Below are 25203 nucleotides of genomic sequence, written 5' to 3'. Positions count from 1 at the left end.
GAGAAAATATTTCCAAACCATATACCCAAAAGGGTCTTGTATCTTGAATACATTAAGAAACTTATACTCAACAATAAAAAGATAAATAACTCAATTTTTAAAATAGATAAGTGAGCCAAATAAGCATTTCTCTAAAGATATACAAATGGCCAAAAGTCACATGGAAGATATTCAGCATCATTAATCACTAGGAAAATGTAAATCAAAACCACAATGATATGCTTCCTCACACCCACTAGGATTACTATAATAAAAAATGTGGACAATAACTAGTGTTAGAAATAGTGTGGAGAAATAAGAACTCTCTTACGTTGTTGATGGGTATGCACAGTGGTGTAGCCACTGTGAAAAACAGTTTGACACTTCCTCAAAATGCTAAAACATTGGTAATAACTGAGCAATTGCACTCCTAGCTATAGACACTAAGAAATGAGAATGTATGTTCACAAAAAACTTGTACAAGAATGTTCAAGCATTATGTAAGATAGCAAAAAAAGTGGACACAACCTAAGTGCCCATCAACTGACAATAAATAAACATAATTTGGTATAATCATAATATAAAAAGAAGAAATATTGATATATGCTAAAAGAAGGGTGAACCTTGAAAGCTTATGCTAAGTGAAAACAAGCCAGTCACAAAGGACCATATATTTTATGAATCCATTTACATGAAATGTTCAGAATAGGCAAATCTGTGTGATGAAAAGTAGCTTAGTGGTTGCTTTGGGCTTGGGAAGGTTTGGGAGGTTAAGGGTGTTAGGCAAGATTGGGAATGATTGGTAATGTGTATGAGCTTTCTTTTGGGGGTTTTATTTATTTATATATTTAATTACATTTTTTTTGAAGTTTATTTATTTTGAGAGAGAGAAAGAGAGAGCGGGGGGGAGGGGGACAAGAGAGGGACAGAGCCTGATGCAGGACTTAATCTCACAAACCATGAGATCATGACCTGAGAACCAAGACTCAGACACTTAACCTACTGAGCCACCCAGGAGCCCCTCTTTTGGGAGTTTTTAAAATGTCTTAAAATTGGGTTTTGGTGATAGTTACATAATTATTCAAGTATACAAGAAGCTGCTTGAACTATGTACTTTAAATATGTGAATTTTATCCTATGTGTAATAGATGTTAATAAAGCTATTTTTCTAACAAAAGGACAAGACCAAACTATAATATACACAACATGATAAATGAATCTCACAGACATTATAGTAAGCAAAAGAAACCAGACATAAGAGTATTTACAATGTGAATCCATTTACATGAAGTTAAAGAACTGATAAAACTAAATAATAAAAGTCAGAATATTGATTACCTGTGGGAGAATAAGTATTGACCAAGAAAAGGCATGAGAAAAACTTCGGCACTGCTAGAAATGATTTGGATGATTGCTACGTAGGCATATATGTATATGGTTGTTTCATCAGTTTCTACACTTAGAACACTTTATGCCGTTTATAGTTGGTAAGTTATACCTCAATTAAAACGTTGAAAGAAATAAAAACAACTGTGTATGTTAGTGCTTTGTTGTCAACAAGATGTAGTAAAACAGTACATTGATATGTTGTTAAGACAAGATTTAGAGTTGAAAATCCTTCTTTCCAATAGTGTTTCCCATTCTCTGGGTAGAAGATCTTGTATAAATTATTTAATATTCATGATTCTCTCGGTGTTAATATGAAGATGATGGTTATATCTGCCTGAAAGTTGCCTTGGTAGAGAATGCATATGAAAGTATTTTGTGAATTACAAATGTTAGTGGATTTATTATAACTTCATGAAGTTATACTAAGACTCCTCATATAACAACTCTTACTAAGTTATGCTTTGTGCTAATATATTTGGACTCTGTGTAGTAAATATGTAAAAGAAACAGTCCAATGGAACTTATTGGTATATATTTTGTAAAGATGTTCTTTGCTCCATTTCCCAATGAAGGTCCCTACATAAAGACCCATGGGAGAAAGTCTATATTTTTATATCACTTGATCACTTATTTGTTCTCTGATTTATGGAAACGGATGATTTTTTTTTTGAGATGACTGCAAAAACAAACAAACAAACAAATACGTAAATAAACAAAATGTGTGGCTTGGGCCTAGCAAGGAATGGAACTTCTCTACATGTATCTTGGATGTTTTCACTCTTCACTTTATTCTGTTTCCACTCATATTTTCTCTCTGCTTCAGTTCTCTGGCCTGCTCTAACTTGTTTTATCACATTGTTTATATCTTAAAAGTCTATTTCAAGTCATTTTTAGGGATGTTATAATGAGCCAACAACAGCAACAACAAAATAACTTAGTTACACCAGAATCCAATTTGTTAATCATCTCCACTATAGAAGTCAAACTCCTAGGTAGCACAGGAAATACCCACAGATGTAGACACAGGTTTCCAATTTCACAAAATGTGCTGAAGGAGCATTTTGGTGTTCTTTATGCTCATTTTAATACCAGAACTCTACTGAGTGGAACAGGACCTTCAGAGGGCCAGGGATTTTGTCCATTTTGTTTACTTCTCTAACCCCAGAAGCAGTCAATAACACTGCCTTATTCATGGTAAGCACTTAAGTAAAGTTTGTTGAATTAGTTAGTACAATCTATGAAATGTAGCTTTTCAGGTGCTCCTGAGTGGCTCAGCCAGTTAAGCATCAACTGTTGATTTTGGCTAAGGTCACGGTCTCACAGTTTGAGGGATCGAGCCCTGTGTTGGGCTCCGGGCTGACAGTGTGGAGTCTGCTTGGGATTCTCTCTCTCTCTCTCTCTCTCTCTCTCTGCCCCTCCCTCACTCACACTTGCTCTCTCTCTCTCTCAAAATAAATAAACATTTGTTTTTTAAAATTTTTTTTTCAACGTTTATTTATTTTTGGGACAGAGAGAGACAGAGCATGAATGGGGGAGGGTCAGAGAGAGGGAGACACAGAATCGGAAGCAGGCTCCAGGCTCTGAGCTGCCAGCACAGAGCCCGACACGGGGCTCGAACTCACGGACCGCAAGATCGTGACCTGGCTGAGGTCGGACGCTCAACCGACTGCGCCACCCAGGCGCCCCTAAACTTTTGTTTTTTTAATGTAGTTTTTCACTTCCTCAAAGCCATGGTTACAATTACACTAAACTTTTTGCAAGCTACCATAAAAAAATATAAGGTATGTATGCATGGTTTCTGTCAGAGGCAGAATTAAATGAAAAGTCCCTCACTAATATTGGGCAAAGCAGATATTCTGCTGTTTTTTTTAATGGAAGGTTTTTTTCCAATAGACATAATGACACTAATTCAATATGGAATTTTCCATGTAACCCACTTGTTACTCTAAATTCTACAAATAAGATGCTCAATTATTCTTCTCTTATATAAATATAAGGTATCACCATAAAGTAATATACAACTTATTTCTTCTCAAATAAGCCAGTCCTTTATTTTTATCTTTATTTTTTTTAATATATGAAATTTATTGTCAAATTGGTTTCCATACAACACCCAGTGCTCATCCCAAAAGATGCCCTCTTCAATGCCCATCACCTACCCTCCCCGCCCTCCCACCCCCCATCAACCCTCAGTTTGTTCTCAGTTTTTAAGAGTCTCTTATGCTTTGGCTCTCTCCCACTCTAACCTCTTTTTTTTTTCCTTCCCCTCCCCCATGGGTTTCTGTTAAGTTTCTCAGGATCCACATAAGAGTGAAAACATATGGTATCTGTCTTTCTCTGTATGGCTTATTTCACTTAGCATCACACTCTCCAGTTCCATCCACGTTGCTACAAAAGGCCATATTTCATTCTTTCTCATTGCCACGTAGTACTCCATTGTGTATATAAACCACAGTTTCTTTATTCATTCATCAGTTGACGGACATTTAGGCTCTTTCCACAATTTGGCTATTGTTGAGAGTGCTGCTATAAACATTGGGGTACAAGTGCCCCTATGCATCAGTACTCCTGTATCCCTTGGGGAAATTCCTAGCAGTGCTACTGCTGGGTCATAGGGTAGGTCTATTTTTAATTTTTTGAGGAACCTCCACACTGTTTTCCAGAATGGCTGTACCAGTTTGCATTCCCACCAACAGTGCAAGAGGGTTCCCGTTTCTCCATATCCTCTCCAGCATCTATAGTCTCCTGATTTGTTCATTTTGGCCACTCTGACTGGCGTGAGGTGATATCTGAGTGTGGTTTTGATTTGTATTTCCCCGATGAGGAGCGACGTTGAGCATCTTTTCATGTGCCTGTTGGCCATCTGGATGTCTTCTTTAGAGAAGTGTCTATTCATGTTTTCTGCCCATTTCTTCATTGGATTATTTGTTTTTCGGGTGTAGAGTTTGGTGAGCTCTTTATAGATTTTGGATACTAGCCCTTTGTCTGATATGTCATTTGCAGATATCTTTTCCCATTCCGTTGGTTGCCTTTGAGTTTTGTTGATTGTTTCCTTTGCTGTGCAGAAGCTTTTTATCTTCATGAGGTCCCAATAGTTCGTTTTTGCTTTTAATTCCCTTGCCTTTGGGCATGTGTCAAATAAGAAATTGCTGCGGCGGAGGTCAGAGAGGTCTTTTCCTGCTTTCTCCTCTAGGGTTTTGATGGTTTCCTGTCTCACATTCAGGTCCTTTATCCATTTTGAGTTTATTTTTGTGAATGGTGTAAGAAAGTGGTCTAGTTTCATTCTTCTGCATGTTGCTGTCCAGTTCTCCCAGTACCATTTGTTAGAGACTGTCTTTTTTCCATTGGATATTCTTTTCTGCTTTGTCAAAGATGAGTTGGTCATACTTTTGTGGGTCTAGTTCTGAGGTTTCTATTCTATTCTATTGGTCTATGTGTCTGTTTTTGTGCCAATACCATGCTGTCTTGATGATGACAGCTTTGTAGTAGAGGCTAAAGTCTGGGATCGTGATGCCTCCCGGTTTGGTCTTCTTCTTCAAAATTACTTTGGCTATTCGGGGCCTTTTGTGGTTCCATATGAATTTTAGGATTGCTTGTTCTAGCTTTGAGAAGAATGCTGGTGCAATTTTGATTGGGATCGCATTGAATGTGTAGATAGCTTTGGGTAGTATTGACATTTTAATAATATTTATTCTTCCAACCCATGAGCATGGAATGTTTTTCCATTTCTTAATATCTTCTTCCATTTCCTTCATAAGCTTTCTATAGTTTTCAGCATACAGATCTTGTACATCTTTGGTTAGATTTATTCCTAGGTATTGTATGCTTCTTGGTGCAATTGTGAATGGGATCCGTTTCTTTATTTGTCTTATAAGTCAGTCCTTTAAATCAGGCAGTGATTGTGTTGTTTCCATTTCACATGAAGCATTCACGCTGTACTATGTAAGAGAGATGGTAAAGAGACTTCTTAAAAAGACATTTAAGGACGGGGAGAACAGAAAAAGGGAGAACAGCAATAAGATTCCGTAAGCTGGAAAGCAGATGGATGAGTGTAATCAAGTTAGCAGGAACTGAAGCCCGAGCTAGCAAGAGGGAACACTGAGAACCGACCTAATCTACACCACGGAATTCTCAAAGGACTCAGAAACTGGCAGCCACAGACACTTCTGGAATAGGGTGAAGGAGGGAGAGGTTTAAAATAAAAATGATTGCGTAAAAGCACGGGAAGTCTCCCAGTGACTCCACCACTGTAGGCCACTGAATGAAAACTCTTCCTCACATTAGCAGACTATAATTTTTTTTTTCCCTAGAGGGGGCAAACGGAAAGCTTTTGTAATGGAAATGCCAGGCATAGTCGAAAGTATAATCTCTAAGCCAAAAATGAGGACTAGGCGAACATATGCCTATTGAACGCTGAAATTCCCAGCCTTCAGAACACCAGCCACCAGGCCATGCTCCTCCAGGCAGAAAAATTAGAAAATTCTCTAGGGAATCCAGCTAGCCCAAGAACAAAGATATAAAACATTTACATTGAGGTATCCCGATAAAAAACCAAACAGATCACCCTATACTGAAGCAAGGCGTCAACTAGCCCAGTAGCAAGTCAAGAGCTAAGTTAGCTTCCAGTGTGTAAAAATGCAACTGACTTTTGTATATTGACCTTTCACCCTGTAACCTCTCTCAATTAGCTTCATCGTTGTAGATACTAGTTGTTTGTTGATCCCTTTAAATATTCTACCTAATCGATCATGTCATCTGTGATTAGAGATGGTTTTACTTCTTTACTTATCTTTGTGCCTTTTATTTCCTATTCTTGCCGAATTATGAAGGCTAGCTAGGCTCTCCAGTTCAGTGATGAATGTAAGTGGTTAAAGTCAGCATTCTTTCCTCGTTCCTGATCTTATGGAGCAAGCATTTAATGTTTTAACATTGAATATTATGTGAGCAATGAGGTTTTCATATAAGCCCTTATCGGATTGAGAGGTTCCCTTTGTTTCTAATTTGATTCAATGTTTTATCATGAATGGATATTAAATCTTTTCTAATTCTTTTCTGTACCTACTGAAATGGTAACCTTTTTTATCCTTTTTTCAATTAATATGGTGAATTTCATTGGTTGATTTTCAAGTAGTAAATCAACTTTGTGTTCCTGGAATTTGTTTACTAACATTTTGTTAAGAATCTTTGTGTTTATATTCATGAGTCGTACTGGTGTGTGTGTGCATACGTGCGTGTGTGTGTGTGTGTGTGTGTGTGTGTATCTATCTTTCCTTCTTTATGTATTTTTAATGCTTTTGTCTGCCTTGGGTATTTGGGTAATATTGATGTCATAAAATGAGTTGATTAGAACCATTGTCTTCTATTTTCTGAAAGATTTTATATAATATTGGTATTATTTCTTCCTTAAATGTCCAATAGAACCATTTGAACCAGCTGGGCCTGGGTTTGCCAATAAGCTTTTTAGTCTTTCACATTTAAACACAGATACCCAGACATCCAAGGATTACCCCTGATTTGACATTACAAATCAACTAGCAAGCTTTGAAGAAATATGCCCCAATAGCAGAGGTTTGGATTTGGTCTTTGGTGGTCCTAAGCATCATTGTTCTTCTTTTAATGTTTTATTTATTTTTGAGAGAGAGAGAGAGAGACAGAATGCTAGCAGGAGAGGGGCAGAGAAAGAGGGAGACACAGAATCTGAAACAGGCTCCAGACCGATCTGTCAGCACAGAGCCTGACGTGGGGCTCGGACTCGGGAATGGCAAGATCATGACTTGAACCGAAGTCGGATGATTAACTGACTGAGCCACCCAGGCACCCCCTAAACATCATTATTTTTTAAGCTCCCTGGGTTATTTTGACTATACTCAGAGTGGAGAACCTCACCTGTGACATCAAAGCTAGCGACAAAAACCACAAGAAAAGAGCAAACTGGAAGAAACAGGGACTGTGCCAGTAAATGACAACTCTAAAAGATCTACTATTGACATCCTCAAAGACAACAGAGAAGATACTGAGACCATGAAAGAAAGAGCAGATGTTATGACTCAGAAATTGAGCAGAAACTGATTTCAAATACTGAATCTCCACATTTTCCTGGCTTTGGGACCTTTCCTTACTTAAGTTCTTTGAAACTGTTTCCTCACCTACAAAACAGCAATAATAATAGTATCACCTCTTGAGTGGCTGTGAATATTGAGATAACACTTGGAAAGCATTTAGGAGAGTGCCTGCCACAATGTATTAATTAATAGTTTATAGCAGTCACAGTAGCTGAAACTCTTTCACTGTTACTTGTTATATTGAATCAAATAGGCAAAATGCCCTCTGGCAACATTAAATTAAATAAGCTAACCAGTGAAATTACTATCCAGATCTAAAAGCACCACTGGGGTGGTGGAACAAGGGGAAAGGGTGTAAATTAAAATTAGTTTAATGTAGGAATGATTCAGTTATGTGTCCTCATTTAGAAAGATTAGCTTGGAAGTCTCTCGCTCACATTTCCTCAGTATTCAGTACAAGTTCAAATTCGCTGCAGAAGCCTAGAAACTCAACAGCATCTGTGAAAATCACAGAACAAACCAGAAAAAAGGCTCTATGGGTCATCATTCATTACATATTTTCTTAAGCTTTAATCTAGTTTCATCTTCAGGATTCCCTAATTCAATAAGAAGTAAAATAAATAGCTATGAAATCCACAATTCTCTATTTCTGTTGCAGATTATTCAGACTTCTTAAGGCTGAAGGGAGGATTAAATAAAGCAATGCCTAGAAAGCACATAGGCACATAAAGGCACAAAGTACATAACCTCAGTAAATGTTCATTGATATTATCATAATTATCATTATGATTCAGGGCAAAACTAGCTAATTATGAACTTAAAATTATTTACATGCAATATATGAGAATGTTAGCCTAGAATAGCTCTGTATCTCCTAGCTCAAAAAGTCCATTTAGGATAAGGTACTTGGGATTTGACAGTTGTTTACTTTGAGATATATTCCATTGGTAGGCTATCTGCAGTGTTTATTAATACTGAAGATAATGCAGAGTTTTTGGTCAGAATCATCTGGTCAGTCCCATTCATTACTTGCCATAATGTAGACCCAGCCAAAAATGTGAAAATAGCTTGTTGTTCAAGAGTTAATTAGACTAAGAGAGCAGGAAGATTTTTAAATTTTGATTTAAATGGCAAGGTGCCCTTCCCTAGGTAGTTTTTATCTATTTGAACCCAAGATGAAGAGAATTATATCCAGTGATAGAGGCTCCTCAGCAGGGCCATCTCACTTAAATTTACCCACATCAGGAGTATATTTATTGCCTTTTACTCTTTCCTGGGCTATTAGACAAGGTAGACAGCAACAAAACTGTCTCAGAGAAAGACTAAAAATTACATGTATCTTAGCCGTCAATAAGTTTTATTTGGATTTTTTAGACTTGAAGTTAACAGTGTTTAGGTAATCAACAAAATGTGTTTCAGAACCACCTTTCCCAGAAATTGCCAATAAATAAAAATAATAAAATTCCTTAGGTTACAAAATACCAGTAGGAAATGGCTCACTTTTCATGCTGTGTGACCTGGGAGAGTATGAGAAGTCCAGAAATTATCTGTTCCAAAAGAATCTCTACTGGCAATTAAGTCAAATCATCCCTCAAAACAAGACATATTCTTAAAGTCCCAGTTAGTGTCATTTGCAGAAGGTGGCACCACATTAGCAGCAACATCTTCAAATGGGAAAAAATAACCAGTGAGGTTGTTACGCAACAGGTATCCGGGCAAGTGCAGGCAATTTTCTCCTTTTATTTATCTTGGTATTCTTAGGCACATCTAGCCTACTTAGAGAAACTAAAAACTAACACCAGGATAATAACAATCATCTTAACATTGGTAAAAGGCCCGAAACTATTTTTAGGGCCATTCAAACAAAAAACACAATTGCACATTCTCTCACCAAGAACCCTAATTTTGAGATTACATTCCTACCTGGAAAATGTTTCCTGATGATTCAGATTCCTCTTTGTATGAGGGGGTGCTTATCAATTTTTCGATCCAAACTTTTCATTTGGAGACAAACTGTTCCTGCAAAGGCTCCCAGAAGGTATATGACCACCAAGAATTGGCCAAAGACTTTATTACCCCAAGTACAACTAGTATCCAGTTGGGAACGTCATACTGGGAAGTTCAGGAGCCATTGTTTTCACCCAGAGTTTAGAAAAGGTAGGACTATTTTTTCAAATATATGCAAGTATTTTTCCCTCCTACTTCTCTGTTGCGGTATTTATTCTCATTGATGGGTCACCTGGGTGGTTCAATAGGTGAAGCGACCGACCGACTCTTGATTTCTGCTCAGGTCATGACCTCGAAGTTTGTGGGATTGAGCCCTGAGGTGGACTCTATGTGGACAGTGCAGCTCCTGCTTGGGATTCTCTGTCTCTCTCTCCCTCTGCCCCTCCCCAACTCATCCTCTCTCTCTCTCTCTCTCTCAAAAATAAATAAGTTAATTAAGTAAATAAATAAATACATAAATTTATTTATGTATTTATTTATTTATTCATTCATTCATTCATTCTCACCAAGCTTTCATTTCCTAAGACAATATCTAAGAGAGATTTTACCAAGATGAATCCATGAGATGGTTGTACAGATGATTACAAAACACTGTTGTTGGAAAGATTCCCTCCCAAGTGCAGAATGAAGACCAAATCTAGCACAACAATACCCTTTGCTTGCATTACTTTTCTCATTGATACCATTTTCCTTGGAAAATGTTTAAGTAAATGATTTGACTATTTGTACTGTGGATTTACCAAACATCCACATTATTCTGCTTGTCTGTCAAAAAGAAAAATCTTACTAGAAAACTCAAAAGGCATTTGTTGCCTTAGGTACTGGTGGTTTTGTGATGAAGATGTAAATCATTACGTAAACTGACTTTTTTTAAATTTTTTTTTAATGTTTATTTATTTTTGAGACAGAGAGAGACAGAGCATGAATGGGGGAGGGGCAGAGAGAGAGGGAGACACAGAATCGGAAGCAGGCTCCAGGCTCCGAGCCCGACGTGGGGCTCGAACTCACAGACCGAGAGATCCTGACCCGAGCTGAAGTCGGACGCTTAACCGACTGAGCCACCCAGGCACCCCTAAACTGACTCTTAGTGGGTGATTCACTTAGAAAAGGACTTCCTGTTTTACTATACAAATAAATAACAACTGCATTTTACTGAGGCAAGAGCTCCTTATGACGTTAGATTGTATTTTAACTCTTCCACCTTTGTCACTTGTTGATACCTGGAAGACTCATCAAAATGACAAACTCATTTCCAAAAACAGCCTTTAGAAAGAAGAGCAACATAGGGGCATTCACTTTCGAATGTCCCTTCTCTGCCAAGAGAGTTTTCCTACTATTTTTCCTTTCTGCTCTTATACTTGAAAAAACTCTTGCCTGCTGGTCAAAAAAAAAAAAAAAAAAAAAAGCAATATTTATATGTGTGCTGTATACGTATGCGTGTATATATATATATATATATATGTATATAAATACATACATTTGTTTTGTTATGTATTTATGTGTATATAAATAAACATATATTTTTGTTTTGTTTCCTTTTGTTGGTTGTTGTTGTTTTAGGAAAGCCAGAAGGCCATACTCCTGCACAAAGAGTTCAGCTGGCCTGAAAAACAGCCAACTCCAGTTGTATAATGAAAACTGACCCTGGCTTTGAAAGCTCACTTGGAACCTTCCAGCAAGATTTCATCACTACACAGACTATGGTATTTATATGGATGGGCTAACTTAATAAGATGTTTCACCAGCTTCTTAACTTTCACTGCAAATATTTCTCCAGAAGCCAAGCCCTCCGATCCTGCTCATTTTGTGGGCTTGAAGTATTAATTATAGTTTAGATTCTACAAAATAAACAGAAAGAGCTTCCAGGCCTGTTGCTTCTACATTGCTTGGCCATGACTTTTTTTTTCTTAAACTCTCTTTCAGCCTCAGTTATCAAGAAGTTCGGCGTTTTAGAGTCAGTATAATCTATAGATTGTGAAGTCTTCCACAAATCCTAAATTCTTTGGGACCATTTGCCTCCTTTAAAAATATATGCTGCTAGTCCAGGCTTAAAAGCAACAGCAAAGAGGACAATTCATTAAGCCAATGCATGAATCCTATTTGGTTCAAATCTCAGTTTAACTTAGTTAAAATGACTTTTAGTTTAAACCGTTTTTGTGATTTAGTTAAAAAATTTTTTTGTATCTGTGGTAGAGGGAGAGCCCTTCCCTAAGGAAGGTGGTGGAGGCCTTCTCAGAACAAAGAATGGCAATGTGGTCTAATCAACTCCTATTCACATATGCAGAGCTCTGATAGGACTCTAACTTGGACTGTGTCCAATCAGACTATATGTGTCACCATATACAGGAGACAAAGAAGTAGAAATTGCATCAAAGGCTACACCCCGCTGCTCTCAGGGGCTCAATTTTTTGGGTAGGAACCCACTGAGCCTGTGCCTGCTCAATGAATAAAGTTGCTTCCTGGACAAAGAAAGCCTCGGTGTCCCATTTCTCTGTGTGAGAATCCTGCTATATATCTAAATGTTCCTTCTATTAAAAGAATAAAAAAATTGTACTGTATTCTCCCAATTATATAAGAATAAAGATCTTTTCCTAAACCTCTATTGTTATACATAGATTGTTCTTCTATGATTGTAATAATTGTGTACATAGCATATGATTACTATTTATTATTTATACGTTTCCATATATCTCTAAAGTTCACACGTTTGTTAGATTTACAGGTAATAAAATATTTTATTGATATACCACAATGAACTAATTCATTTCCCAATGTTTCGACATTTGTCATGACTTTTAAAGTATATACATTATGGGTCACCTGGGTGGCTCAGTCAGCTGGGCATCCGACTTCGGCTCAGGTCATGTTCTCACAGTTCGTGGTTTGAGCCCCATGTAGGGCTCTGTGTGGACAGCTCAGAGCTTAGAGCCTGCTTCCGATTCTGTGTCTCCCTCTCTCTGGCCCTCCTCCACTCACGCTCTGTCTCACTCTCTCTCTCTCTCTCTCTCTCTCTCTCTCTCTCAAAAATAAATAAACATTTTTAAAAATTAAAACATTTAATTAAAATTAAATAAAAAATTTTAAAAAAACATTATGATTATGTCAGGGACTAATTCCCTAGGTCTACCATAGCAAAGTACTGCAACCTGGGATAGCTTAAAATAATAGAAATTCATTCTCTTACGGTTCTGGAGAGTAGAAGTCTAAAATTAAGTTGTTGGCAAAGCCACGCTCCTTCTGGGGAGGATCCTTTCTGGCCTCTTCCAGCTTCTGGTATCCCCAAGCATTCCTTGATTTGTGGCAGCTTAACTCCAATTTCCATTTGTGTCTTCACATGACTATCATCCCTCTGTGTCTCTTCTTTTCTTTTTATAAGGACACCAATCATATGAAAGAAGGACCCACCCTACTCCAATAGAACCTCCAACTTAACTTGTTATACACCTGCAACAACCCTATTTCCGTATAATGTGTCTAGAAGGACATGAAATTTTAGGGGACATTTTCCCTCCCAGTGCATGTACCCTGAACCATTATTTATAGATATGCTAACATTCTTGGTTTCCAAGGCACAGGAAAATAAAATGCTCTCACATTTTCAAAATACATGATTTCCGAAAATATGTATGTTATTTGTCTTATCTAACCAGTCTGCGATTTCTAGAAGAGAAAAAATTCTGCTTTTCATATTGTGTTTTCAATCGTGATTATTCCACAGACCTAAAATCCAACTACTATCCACTATATATGTGAGGGAATAAAAAGGGCTTATAGCCATCATGAATGTAGTTTCATGCCCTCTAATCAATCCTCTTTAATCCCAAAGATAAAAAATTTCCCCACAGATTCTTATCTTTGACAGAGCTTTAGAATGGAATAAATACCTTTCTATTCCTCCAAGTCTATAGAGGAAACCCCTATCCCAGAAGAGAAAGGAAGCTTATAATCAGAAAAAAAAAATGCATTTCACCCTTCACCATCATTTGATATTCTACAAATATTTATGGATCTTTAAGAAACTCCAGTATACTCTTTCAGAAAAGCGAATATCCAGAATGACAGATGAGGATATAGTCTCTTCAATGTGGAAAGAGTCTGAAAAGGCAAAGTGCCAAAGTGCCTCCGTCAGCTTTGCAAACATCCCATGAGAAAGGGGGATATGACATATGTATTCCTTCAACCAACTTTTTGAAAAGGAGTAAACATTGAACATCTTTCTCCCTTTCCCCTCAACTCATCCATGACTAATATGTCAGAACATGTTTTCAAGGGTCCTGAAATAGCCCCAAACCCTGGTGAGGGGAAATGAAGAGTGACACCATATTCATTCTGAAGCTTGAGATCATGAGTAAGATACTGCAATTTGTTGTGCTTTCTTATTAAGACCATTTTCAGGTTTCAGATCACAGCAAAAGTGGGGGGGAAGGTACAGACATTTCCCATATACCACTTGCCTGCACACATTCACAACCTCCTTCATTAGCAACATCCCCCACAAGAGTGGTACATTCATTACAGTTGAATCTACAGTGACATAACATAATCAAAGTCCACAGCTCACATTATGGTTCACTTATGGTGGTGTACCTTCTATGGCTTTGGACAAATGTATAATGACATGCATCCATCATTATAGTATCATACAGGCTACCTTCCAGCCTAGAAATCCTCTGTGCTCTGCCTTTTCATCCCTTCCCCTGCCCTCCAATCCTTGGCAATCACTCACCTTTTTACTGTTCCCAACTTGACTTTTCCAGAATGTCATATGGTTGGAATCAAATAGTATATCACATTTCGAAACTGACTTCTTTCACTTAGAAATATGCATTCCTGCATGTCTTTTCATGGTTTGATAGTTGATTTCTTTTTAGCATTGAGTAATATTCCATTATCTGGATGTACTGCAGGACGTTTATCCCTTCACCTAGTGAAAGTTATTGGATTGCTTCCAAATTTTGGCAATTATGAATACAGTTACTATAAACAGTCACGTGTAGGTTTTCGTGTAGATATAAGTTCTCACCTCCTTTGGGTAAATACCAAAGAGAGTGATTGGTGGATCATAAGTAATAATACATTTAGTTTTTTTTTAAGAATGTGCCAAACCATCTTCCCGGAAGCTGCTGGCTTGCTTTGACAACAACTGGGAAAAGAATGACCCTTGGAGTAGTTTCAGACCTTCACAAACACCAGCAGGTGTTCTCTGGATAATGCTAATTATGTTCTGCAGATGATTATATTCTATAGTTTTAAGTTGCTACTTTCCCAGGAGCACCTGGGTGGCTCAGTCAGTGGAGCGTCCGACTTTGGCTCAGGTCATGATCTCATGGCTCGTGAGTTCGAGCCCCACATTGTGCTCTGAGTTCCCGGAGCTTGCTTCAGAACCTAGAGCCTGCTTCAGATTCTGTGTTTCCCTCTCTCTCTGCCCCTCCCCTGCTCATGCTCTGTCTCTCTCTCTCTCTCCCTCAAAATAAATAAACATTAAAAAAATTTTTTTAAATAAAAAAAGTTGCTACTTTCCCCCCAACAATAAGGTTATCCTGAAGCCGTGTATAATTACTGTGAACGTATTATGCTTGTAGTACATTATCTTTTCTCCAGTAAGTGTCAGATGAGAAGCTGATGTGATACGTGTAGCTTTTTCTATTTCAAAATAACATAATCACTTTCACTGGAAACCTTTTTCAAAAATGCAAGGTCAGTGATCAAGGCTGTACTTCCCCAAATGACATCCTTGTCGCTTCCAAAGTCAGGACACTTTCAGAATGAGAGGCCAAGATAAGGCCTGCCATTTTACGAGGAATTGGCAAAATGAACCTTGGCACACTCGCCAGGGAACTTGGCTCTCCAAAAACAAAACAGTCATGCCTCTTCTTCTTTTCCCTTCCCAATAAGGAAAGTAAACTTTCAACTTCAAGGTATGTAGATAGTACTCTATTTGTTTTGGAGGAGTTACTGTAAATTTTCCACGGTTGGTACTGCAATGAAGAAATAGGAAAACAGAATTAAAGTTCAGTAAATAGACTGACTACACTCAGAATTCTACAAAGTTCATTAATAAAGTTCCCTGATATTTCAGACCAATATGGAGATCTTTTCTTCAATCATGGGGAAAAAAGTATTCCTGAGTTATTCTGGTCAGTTTACTAAATTCAGCTGGATCCACTGTAATAAGTGAAATGATTTTTGTAAATAAGAGTTGTTTAATGTTTATTTACTTTTGAGAGAGAGAGAGGGAGAGAGAGAGAGGCAGAGACAGAGTGTGAGCGGGGGAGGGGCAGAGAGAGAGGGAAACAGAATCTGAAGCAGGCTCCAGGCTCTGAGCTGTCAGCACAGAGCCCCATTCAGGGCTTGAACTCACAAACCATGAGATCATGACCTGAGCCAAAGTCGGATGCTTAACCGACTGAGCCATCCCAGCCCCCCAGAAGTGAAATAATTTATTTTTTTAACCGGCAATTCTGGTAGCCAAAGTAACCCAAAGCAACAGCAATCTAGTCTACTTTGTCAAGACTGTAAGGTCATGCTTTCCCTGTTCTACCATTCATTGCCTGTCTGAAAAACCTTCCCTCCACTCTGATGCTACTTAAAGTTGTCATGTAAGTCCCTTGTTCCCTTGACTTGATCTATTTCCCCCCCTCCCATCTACTCATGGGGGTTTATTCCCCACCACAAAACCACTCTCTCAAAAGATGCCAATAATCTGCTGATCCTAAAAGATCTCCATGCAGCCTTTCACTCTGATGACTAATCTCCTCTTGCTGGAAAATCCTGTCTTTCCCGGCTTAAGTCAACTTGACCTCTCACTTTTCTTCCAACTTCATCTCTGATGATTTCCCTTAGTGTGTTGTGCTGAGAGCTAGGCTTCTAGGCACATTATTACTTATGTTTATTTCCTCATACATCCACACATAACTGTTGAGTGCCTTTTAAGGGTTTGGCTCTGACTTCACATCCATTGTCTCTTTTGTCTCTATAATTTCTCCCTCTGCTATTGCATCCAGACTCGAGGCTTTAACCATCAACTCTATTCATCCCCTCCTTTTTGGCCACTGCCTTAGTACATATATCCTCAAGCATTTCTTTCCTGGACTTTTACAACAGCTTCTTCAATAAGCTTTCTGCTGACAGTTTCACTAACTACCTTCATCCCATAGAAAGTGATCTTACCCTTTCTTTCTCGCCCGTCCTTTCTTTCCTTTATCTCTCTTTGATTTAATATAAAATGTGTTTCAAAATCCCCTGAATTTAGAAAACTATAAAGAAGAAAAAAATTCCTAAGCCCACACTCAAGGTCAGCCATTTCACCTTTAGTGGGCTTTCGGTCAGAGTTTTTCCAAGTATAGGTTTTTTTCAAAAGGAGTCAGGGGAAGTGAACTTTTTCAACCTTCAAATATCAGATATATCTCGTCTATTTGAATTATTCCAAAACATAAAGAAGAAACTTCTCAAATACCTTTTTTGAAATCAGCAAAATTCTGATAAGAAACTTGATACCGATAACTCACCAAAATAAAACAAAACACAAAAGAACAATATATCAATCTCACTTGTGGAAACTATGCAAAAATACTAAATAAAATATGAGCAAGTGTAGTAGAAAAAACGGCAAAAAAAGTGCAAAAATGATTTCATATTCAGAACTTTATTGATTTTAAACAGGACATTGATAGGACAAGCAAACATTCTAATAATTGCCTTAAAATTTGCCAAATAAAACCTTTGGTACAATTCAAATTATATTCCTACCTAAAAAAAAAAAAAAAAAATCTCTGAGTAAAACTAGGAGAGAATGATACTTACTTGACAGGATACTAATATTCATCTGATCATCATGTTTAATAACAAAAAATGAGAAGTTTCCCATGATATCAGGAACAAGAAAAGAAATTCCATTTTACTATTGTTCTCAAAGCACCAAACAATGCATTTAGACAAGAGAAATATAAGGTATCACTATAAGAAATAAGGTAAACTTGGGGCGTCTGGGTGGCTCAGTCAGTTAAAGGTCTGACTTCCGCTCAGATCATGATCTCACCGTTCACGAGTTCAAGCCCCACATTGAGCTTTGTGCTGACAGCTCAGATTCTGGAGTCTGCTTCATTCAGATCTTGTGTCTCCCTCTCTCTCTCTGTCCCTCCCTTGCTTGCATTCTCTCTCTCTCTCTCCCCCTCTCAAAAATAAATAAAGTTTAAAAAAAATTTTAAAAAGAAATAAGGTAAACTTAGTTATTTGCAGATGATATGCCAGTATGTGTGCAAAATTTGAGACTATCAACAGAAGGAAAAACCTAGAATCAATAAGATTGTATTCAGTAGTTTTGCATAATTTTCACAAACAAGACTGATCTGTCATTTCCTTTGGAGGAACCATCTATGGAATAGTGATTTCTGGCTTCACTAATGGAATTTGGTAGTGTTTCTTCTTTTTGTTTTTAAGCCATTTAAATAAACTGAATTTATCTGATTTTTGAAGGTTGAACAATTCACATGTTTAAAAAACAAAAAAAGCAAAACCCTATCCCTGAAGAAAACCTGGTAGGAACCCAGTAAAATAGTTACAAATTAATTATACACAATCAATAGTTTTTTGATACAAACAATAACCAAGTACACAATACAATGAATTTAAAAGTATTATCTATAGTAGCAAAAGTCTATGGATAAATCTCAAAAGGCCTGTGTAGACACCACAAAAAAAGAGAAGAAAAAAAAAACCTTCAAGTTTCTGCTTAAGGCCATACAGATGAGGAATAAATAGATATATCATGATACTGTATACAAAATGTCAATAAGGTAAAAGAATGTTAATAGTTGAATTTCTAAATTTAATGAGATCCCAATGAAAAACAAAGAAGTTTAAGATTGAGGGAAGCAGGGCTTTAAAATTAATGGCTATGCAAACTGTATATCTGACAACAGGTTAATATCTAAAATACATAAGGAACATCGTATAGATATAGATATATAGATATGTATATCATACAACTCAATAGCAAGAAAGTAAAATAATTCAATTAATAAATTGACAAAGGATCTAAATAGACATTTTTCCAAAGAAGGCATATGAATGGCCAATACGTACATAAAAAATTGTTCACAATCACTAATCATAAGGGAATGCGAGTTCAAACCACAACAAGATATCATCTCACGCCTATTAGGATGGCTGTTATCAAAAAAAGACTGAAAATAACAAACATTAGCAAGGATGTGGAGAAAAAGGAATCCATATGCACTGTTAGTGGTAATATAAAGTGGTATCGCCCCTATAGAAAACATTAGAGAGTGTTCTTGGGGTGTCAGGGTGGCTCAGTCAGTGGAGTGTCTGACCACTGATCTCAGCTTGGGTCATGAGCCCGTGTTGGGCTCCACACTGCGGAGCCTGCTTGAGATTCTCTCTCTCTTTCTCCCCATGCCCCCACCCCCACTTGTGTGCTCTCTCTCTAAAATAATAATAATTTTTAAAAAAACATTATAGAGAGTCTTCAAAAAATTAACGATAGTACTACCATACGATCCAGCAATCCCATTTCTGGCTATATTTCCGAAGGAAACAAAAACAGTATCTTGAAGAGATATCTGAACCCCCACATTCATTGCAGCATTATTTACAAAAGCCAAAATATGGAAACAACCTAAGTGTCCACTGGTGGATAAATGGATAAAGAAGATATGGTATGCATACATACACACACACACTGAAATATTATTTAGCCTTAAAAAGGGAAAGAAATCCTGCCATTTGTGACAACATGGCTGAAACTGGAAGGCATTATCCTAAGTGAAATAAGCCAGACACAGAAAGACAAATACTGTTTGATATCACTTATATGTGGAAGAAAAAGATTAACTCCTAGGAACAGAGAGTAGATGATGGGTTACCAGGGAAATGGGGAGATGCCGGTCAGAGTACAATCTTTCAGTTATAAGATGAATAAGTTCTGAGTACCTAATGTACAAAATGGTGACTATAATTAATAATATTAAATTGCACAGTTGAAATCTTCCAAGATTAACCTATCAGGTTCTCATCACAACAAAAATAAGTTAAAGATAATTATATGAGGTGATAGATATGTTAATTAACTTAATTGTGGCAAATATTTTGCAATTTATATATATAAAATCATCATATTGTGCACTTTAAATTAGTTTTCTTCATCAATATACCTCAAAAAAGCTGGGTAAAAGGAGAAAAAATTTAAATAAAAATAAAAAGGGGCGCTGGGTGACTCAGTCAGTTTAAGCATCTGACTTCGGCTGAGGTCATGATTTCACAGTTCGTGAGTTCAAGCCCTGCATTGGGCTCTGTGCTGACAGCTCAGAGCCTGGAGCTCGCTTCAGATTCTGTGCCTCTTCTCTCTGCCCTTCCCCCATTCTCTCTCTTTCTCTCTCTCAAAAATAAATAAACGTTTAAAAATTTTTAAATAAAAATACTTGAGGGGTACCTGGGTGACTCACTCAGTTGAGCACCTGACTTTTTTTATAAGATTTTTTTAATGTTTATTTTTGAGAAAGAGAGAGAGAAAGAGAGAGAGACAGAGCACTGACAAGTGAGGGACAGAGAGAAAGAGAGACACAGAATCTGAAGCAGGCTCCAGGCTCTGAACTGTCAGCACAGAGCCCAATGCAGGGCCCATGAACCAGGAGATCATCACCTAAGCTGAAACCCAGCACCTAACAGACTGAGCCACCTCAGAACCTGAGCATCTGGCTCTTGATTTCAGCTCAGGTCATGATCTGATCTTATGGTTCCTGTGACTGAGCCTTGCAATCGGGCTCCAGGCTGACAGTGAGGAATGTGCTTGGGATTCTCTCTCTGTCCTTCTCTCTCTGACCCTCCCCTGCTCATTCTCATTCTCTCTCTCTCTCTCTATCAAAATAAATAAATAAACTTAAAAAAATAAAAAATAAAAATAATTGACAACTCTGAAGTTCACCTGGAAAAATGCATATGTGAAAATAGCCAAGAGAAATCTGAAAAGTGAGAAGTAACAAACACTGTCAGCACTTTAAAATATTTAAAAACACAGTATTTAATAGGGCACCTGGGTGGCTCAGTTGGTTAGGCGTTGGGCGTCTGACTTCGGCTCAGATCATGATCTCATAGTTCGTGAGTTCGGTCCTGCATCGGGCTCTGTGCTGACAGCTCAGAGCCTGGAGCCTGCTTCAGATTCTGTGTTTCCCTCTCTCTCTGCCCCTCCCCTGTTCATGCTCTCTCTCTCTCTTTCAAAAATAAATGAACATTAATTTTTTTTAAAATACAGTATTTAAGGGGCGCCTGGGTGGCGCAGTCGGTTAAGCGTCCGACTTCAGCCAGGTCACGATCTCGCGGTCCGTGAGTTCGAGCCCCGCGTCAGGCTCTGGGCTGATGGCTCAGAGCCTGGAGCCTGTTTCTAATTCTGTGTCTCCCTCTCTCTCTGCCCCTCCCCCGTTCATGCTCTGTCTCTCTCTGTCCCAAAAATAAATAAACGTTGAAAAAAAATTAAAAAAAAAAAAAAAATACAGTATTTAAAGTAGTATTGTACTGGTGGAGAAGTAAAGAGACACAGCAATGAAACAGAATCCAGAAACAGATCCAAATGCCTATGGGGATTTAGTCTGTAATAAGGGATGGAATTTTTAAATAATGGAGTAAAGATGGATTATTTAATAAAAGGTATTTGAAAGTAGAGTAACAGTTGGAAAACTTAGCTGTATTACTACTTAATTACTTACAAGAAAAGTAATTCCAGAATAATAAAAGTCTTAAATTTAAAAACAGAGAGAGAGAGAAAGAGAGAGAGAGAGACTTCAAAATAACCAGAAGAAAGCAAGTGAAAACCCAGAAGACACAAAGGCAACATTTGTTCTACTTGATAAAAATAATACACTTTTTCACTTTCTTAGGCAAAGATGGACTAAACAAAGTGAAATGAGAAACAAATGAGTAAAAGTGAATGTGTGTGTAATACATGTGAAAAAGTGCTAATTCTAACTATGTCATATATTTGACCAAGTGCCAATCTAATAGGAAAAGAATGATATCTTTGTTTCAATTTTCAGTTCTGTAATTATAAATGAACTTGAACTTCTTTCCATGTGTTTATGGCCTATTTGTTTCTGAGTTGTCCTCAGGGACAGGGAAGGAAGAGGAACAAAGCAAGGATGTGGTCTCAGTTGGAGTCTTGCTTCAGCCTGGTCCCACAGGTTGCTGGGGAGCATGAATTGCACCAGTTACCCTACCTTGAGACAAAGGGGGTTGCTCCTTTTTACTCCCATGCCAGTCAGTCACTGACAAGGGGCTGAAGATGCAGAGTGGATAAGCTACCTGTTGAGATGGCTCCCATTCACTGAGGCAGTTCTCTGAAAAAGGGTACAGTTGTTATCTCATTGCAACTAAAACTCACTGCAGCTGAGAGAGTGATGCATACCCTACTAACAGGGGTCTGGGCATGGCAGCAACAGCATCTCCTGCCATCACCAAAACAATTTCACCTTGTTGCCCTGAGCTCCAACCGCTCAAGAACACTGCATGTTTTTTAAATATATCTGGCACACTCAACTATTCCATGCCTCTGCTGGAATAACTTTTCTATCCAGTCCAACTATCCAAGTCTCCCACTGGAGTTTCTTGGCACCTCTTGTGGTATTTACTTTGGGTGCTTTTTAATGCAGTTAAATGTTCACATTTTCTTTCTCCAAAATCAAGATGGCAGTCATTCATTTCATCCTGCTATCTGTAACAATTAGTTAGAAGCTTGGGCTTCCTCAAAAGTTTATAAATGCCTTTGGTATGAAAACAGAGTCTTAGTCACTATCTTTCATTCCCTTAGTACCTAGCATGAAACCTAATCAATGTTTGTTGAATTGAGTTGAATCAAGTATAATGTCAAAAAAATACAAAGCAACTGTTTTTCTTTCTGGCCCATCTGGCATGGAAATAAAATTTTTAAAAAAATACCGATTTCTCATTTCCATTCTATTCCACTCTCTCTTCTGTGATTCCATGAAACCTTCAATATAAACATTTTATTCCCTCTGTCCAGGTTTTTAATAAAAAAGATCATAATTCAATTGACTACCCTCTATTAAAATTCAGTCTTTTACATCTTTTAATGGTGATGATTAAGAAAACAAAGGCTTATGTTCTGTTTTTAGAGTTTCCCCATCAATTTTCTTTATTATGTTGAGGTCACTTTACCTCTCAGAAAATATGTGACCCAAAAATTTGTTTGAAAAGCACTATCTTTTCAAGGACCTCTTTTATTTCCCCAGGGACCTCTTGTATTAAGCATTTGACATTGGCTTCTGCTGTGGATACAAAACTTGAACACTCCATGCAAAAAGTGGACTTGTTTATAGAAGAAACAATTGATGCCATTATTTCCAAAACTCTCATTTCATAGATGCCAGTAATGGCCAGCAAACCATGTGCTGACAGATGAAAAATTACTCCACACTTTGCTAAGAAAGAGAGGAGAAGGCATGAGGATCAACATTCGCAGACGAAGACCCTATTCACCTCACTAGTATTCTCATTTATTGCAGAGTGTCAGGCCAATCACAAATCTCAGTTTGTGTACAGAGGGCATATAACATTTCTGACATGCAAAACCAAAGGGTGCATGACTTAAAGGTGAACAATCACAAGAGAATAATCAAATCAGAGATATGCAGCAAAGGTCTCTGAGTCCTACTGTTTTGCTAAACTTTGTATGCAATGTATAGATAATGCAGTTCCCCCAAGGACTGCAGAAACACCTGGGAGGGCCAGCCTGGGCATTCACCAGTCCAGGGGTGGAGGGTGGGGGTTAGGCAGGCCTCCAGCATTCCAAGAAACCCACGCCCCTCCCAAGCTTAACTGCAGCCCACCAGAAATCTCCATGTTACATTTTAGCTAGCCGAGCATTGTGTATAATCTCGTCATCTTCAGTAATAACCCAAACACATAGACATGGGGATACATAGAGTCAGAGGTTATGATCAAGTTTCACACTTGTGTAAAATCCTTACATGGTGCTCCAAGGCTCATAGGACAATGTGCAAACCTCTCAATATGGCTTGCAAGGCCCTCTATGACTTGTTCTCTGCTTTATCATGCAATATTACCTCAGCTATAAAAAACAAAACAAAAAGAAAAACTGCTTATGTTTTGCCAAACTCACTCTGTGCTCTGACACCTCTCCCTGAATCTTTAAAATACTCTGTTTCCAGTATTTTCCAGCACTCTCATATCCTATCCCATTGATAATCCTTCAGGTCTTAGACTAGATGTAGAACTTCCTGGGTTCAAACTTCCCAGACACCCCTCGATTGTCTAGATGTCCCTTCTTCAGGCATCTAAAGTACTCTATTTGTACTCATCATGCTGAATTATCTGTAATTTTAAATTATACCTCCCTCATCCAGGATTATCCATCCATCTATTATTTGTTTGTTTCTTTGTTTGCTTCATAATATTTGTCACTTTCTAACATACCTTAGCATTTACTCAATGTTTATGCCTGGCCAGGACAAAGTAACTAGTATCTAATCAGCCCTACTGACATAAACACCTATAAAACTAGAAAAAAAATACAACAAATATTTTCAGAAACAGACAATAGGCAGCACAGCGTTATGAGCCCTAGTGAGGGGAAAGCCCTAGCTTTCTGCCTGGAGGTACCTTCCAGACTGTAGCCCGGGGAGATGCAGCCCCAGCAGAGAGCACGGTGGTCCTACTGCATTGAGCAGAGACATTGGACTTCAGGGCTGCTAAGGTACCTGGAATTTGGGGGAAAGAGTCTTAGAGAGGAGAAAGTTGCACAGAGTAAGAGCTCCAGAAATGTTCCTAGAGGTTTCCATTAGTCATTAGCTGAAAACTAAACTGTGGACATGAGGACAAGACACCACAAAGCCTGGAAGACAAGTGCCAGAGGACAATAAGCTGAACACAGAGTCAAGAGTGGCACCCAACTGGGAGTCATTGGACCTCTTATCAGCTAGTGGCTTGTGGGAAAATATCAAGCAGGCAGTATACCTGCAAGTAGGATTGCAGAAGGAAGAAGAGATAGGGACAGAAAAAAAATTTTTTTTGAAAAAATAATGGCTGAGAAAAAAATACAAAATCACCAATCCAAAAGTCTCAATTAACCTTAAGCAATATTTTATTTTATTTTATTTTATTTTATTTTATTTTATTTTATTTTTAAAGCTGATTTATTTTTGAGAGGGTGGGAGGGGCAGAGAGAGAGGGACAGAGGATCTGAAGCAGGCTCTGCGCTGACAGCCAAGAGCCCGATGTGGGGCTTGAATTTACCAACCATGAGATCATGACCTGAGCCAAAGTCGGGAGCTTGACCAACTCAGCCACTCACGTGCCCCAACCTTAAGCAATACTTTAAAAATCAAGAAGAAACAAAGAAAAAAAAAAAAAAAAAAAGACTATACCTAGGCACATTCTAATCCAAAGTTAAAACCAATGCAAAAGAAAAAAATAAAATAGAAAAGAAAAGACACATTCCAGGGGAACAGTGGTAAGAATAACCAGTGACTTCTCACCAGAAACAATATAAGCCAGAAGACAATGCTACGTCTATAAAGCACTGAAAGGAAAAGCTGTCACCCATGAATTACATATCTAGCAAAAAATATCCTTGAAAAATGAAAGTGGGCTAAAAATATTTCCAGATGAACAGATGCTGAGAGAATTCACCACAATCAGATTCGCTCTACAAGAAATGTTAAAAGATTTTCAGACTGTAGGAAAATGGTACTGTGTGGAAAATCAGATCTACATAAAG

The sequence above is a fragment of the Leopardus geoffroyi genome, chromosome C2 (genome assembly GCF_018350155.1).
Source record: "Leopardus geoffroyi isolate Oge1 chromosome C2, O.geoffroyi_Oge1_pat1.0, whole genome shotgun sequence".
Lineage (NCBI taxonomy): Eukaryota > Metazoa > Chordata > Mammalia > Carnivora > Felidae > Leopardus > Leopardus geoffroyi.
Note: the sequence above shows the minus strand (reverse complement) of the source record.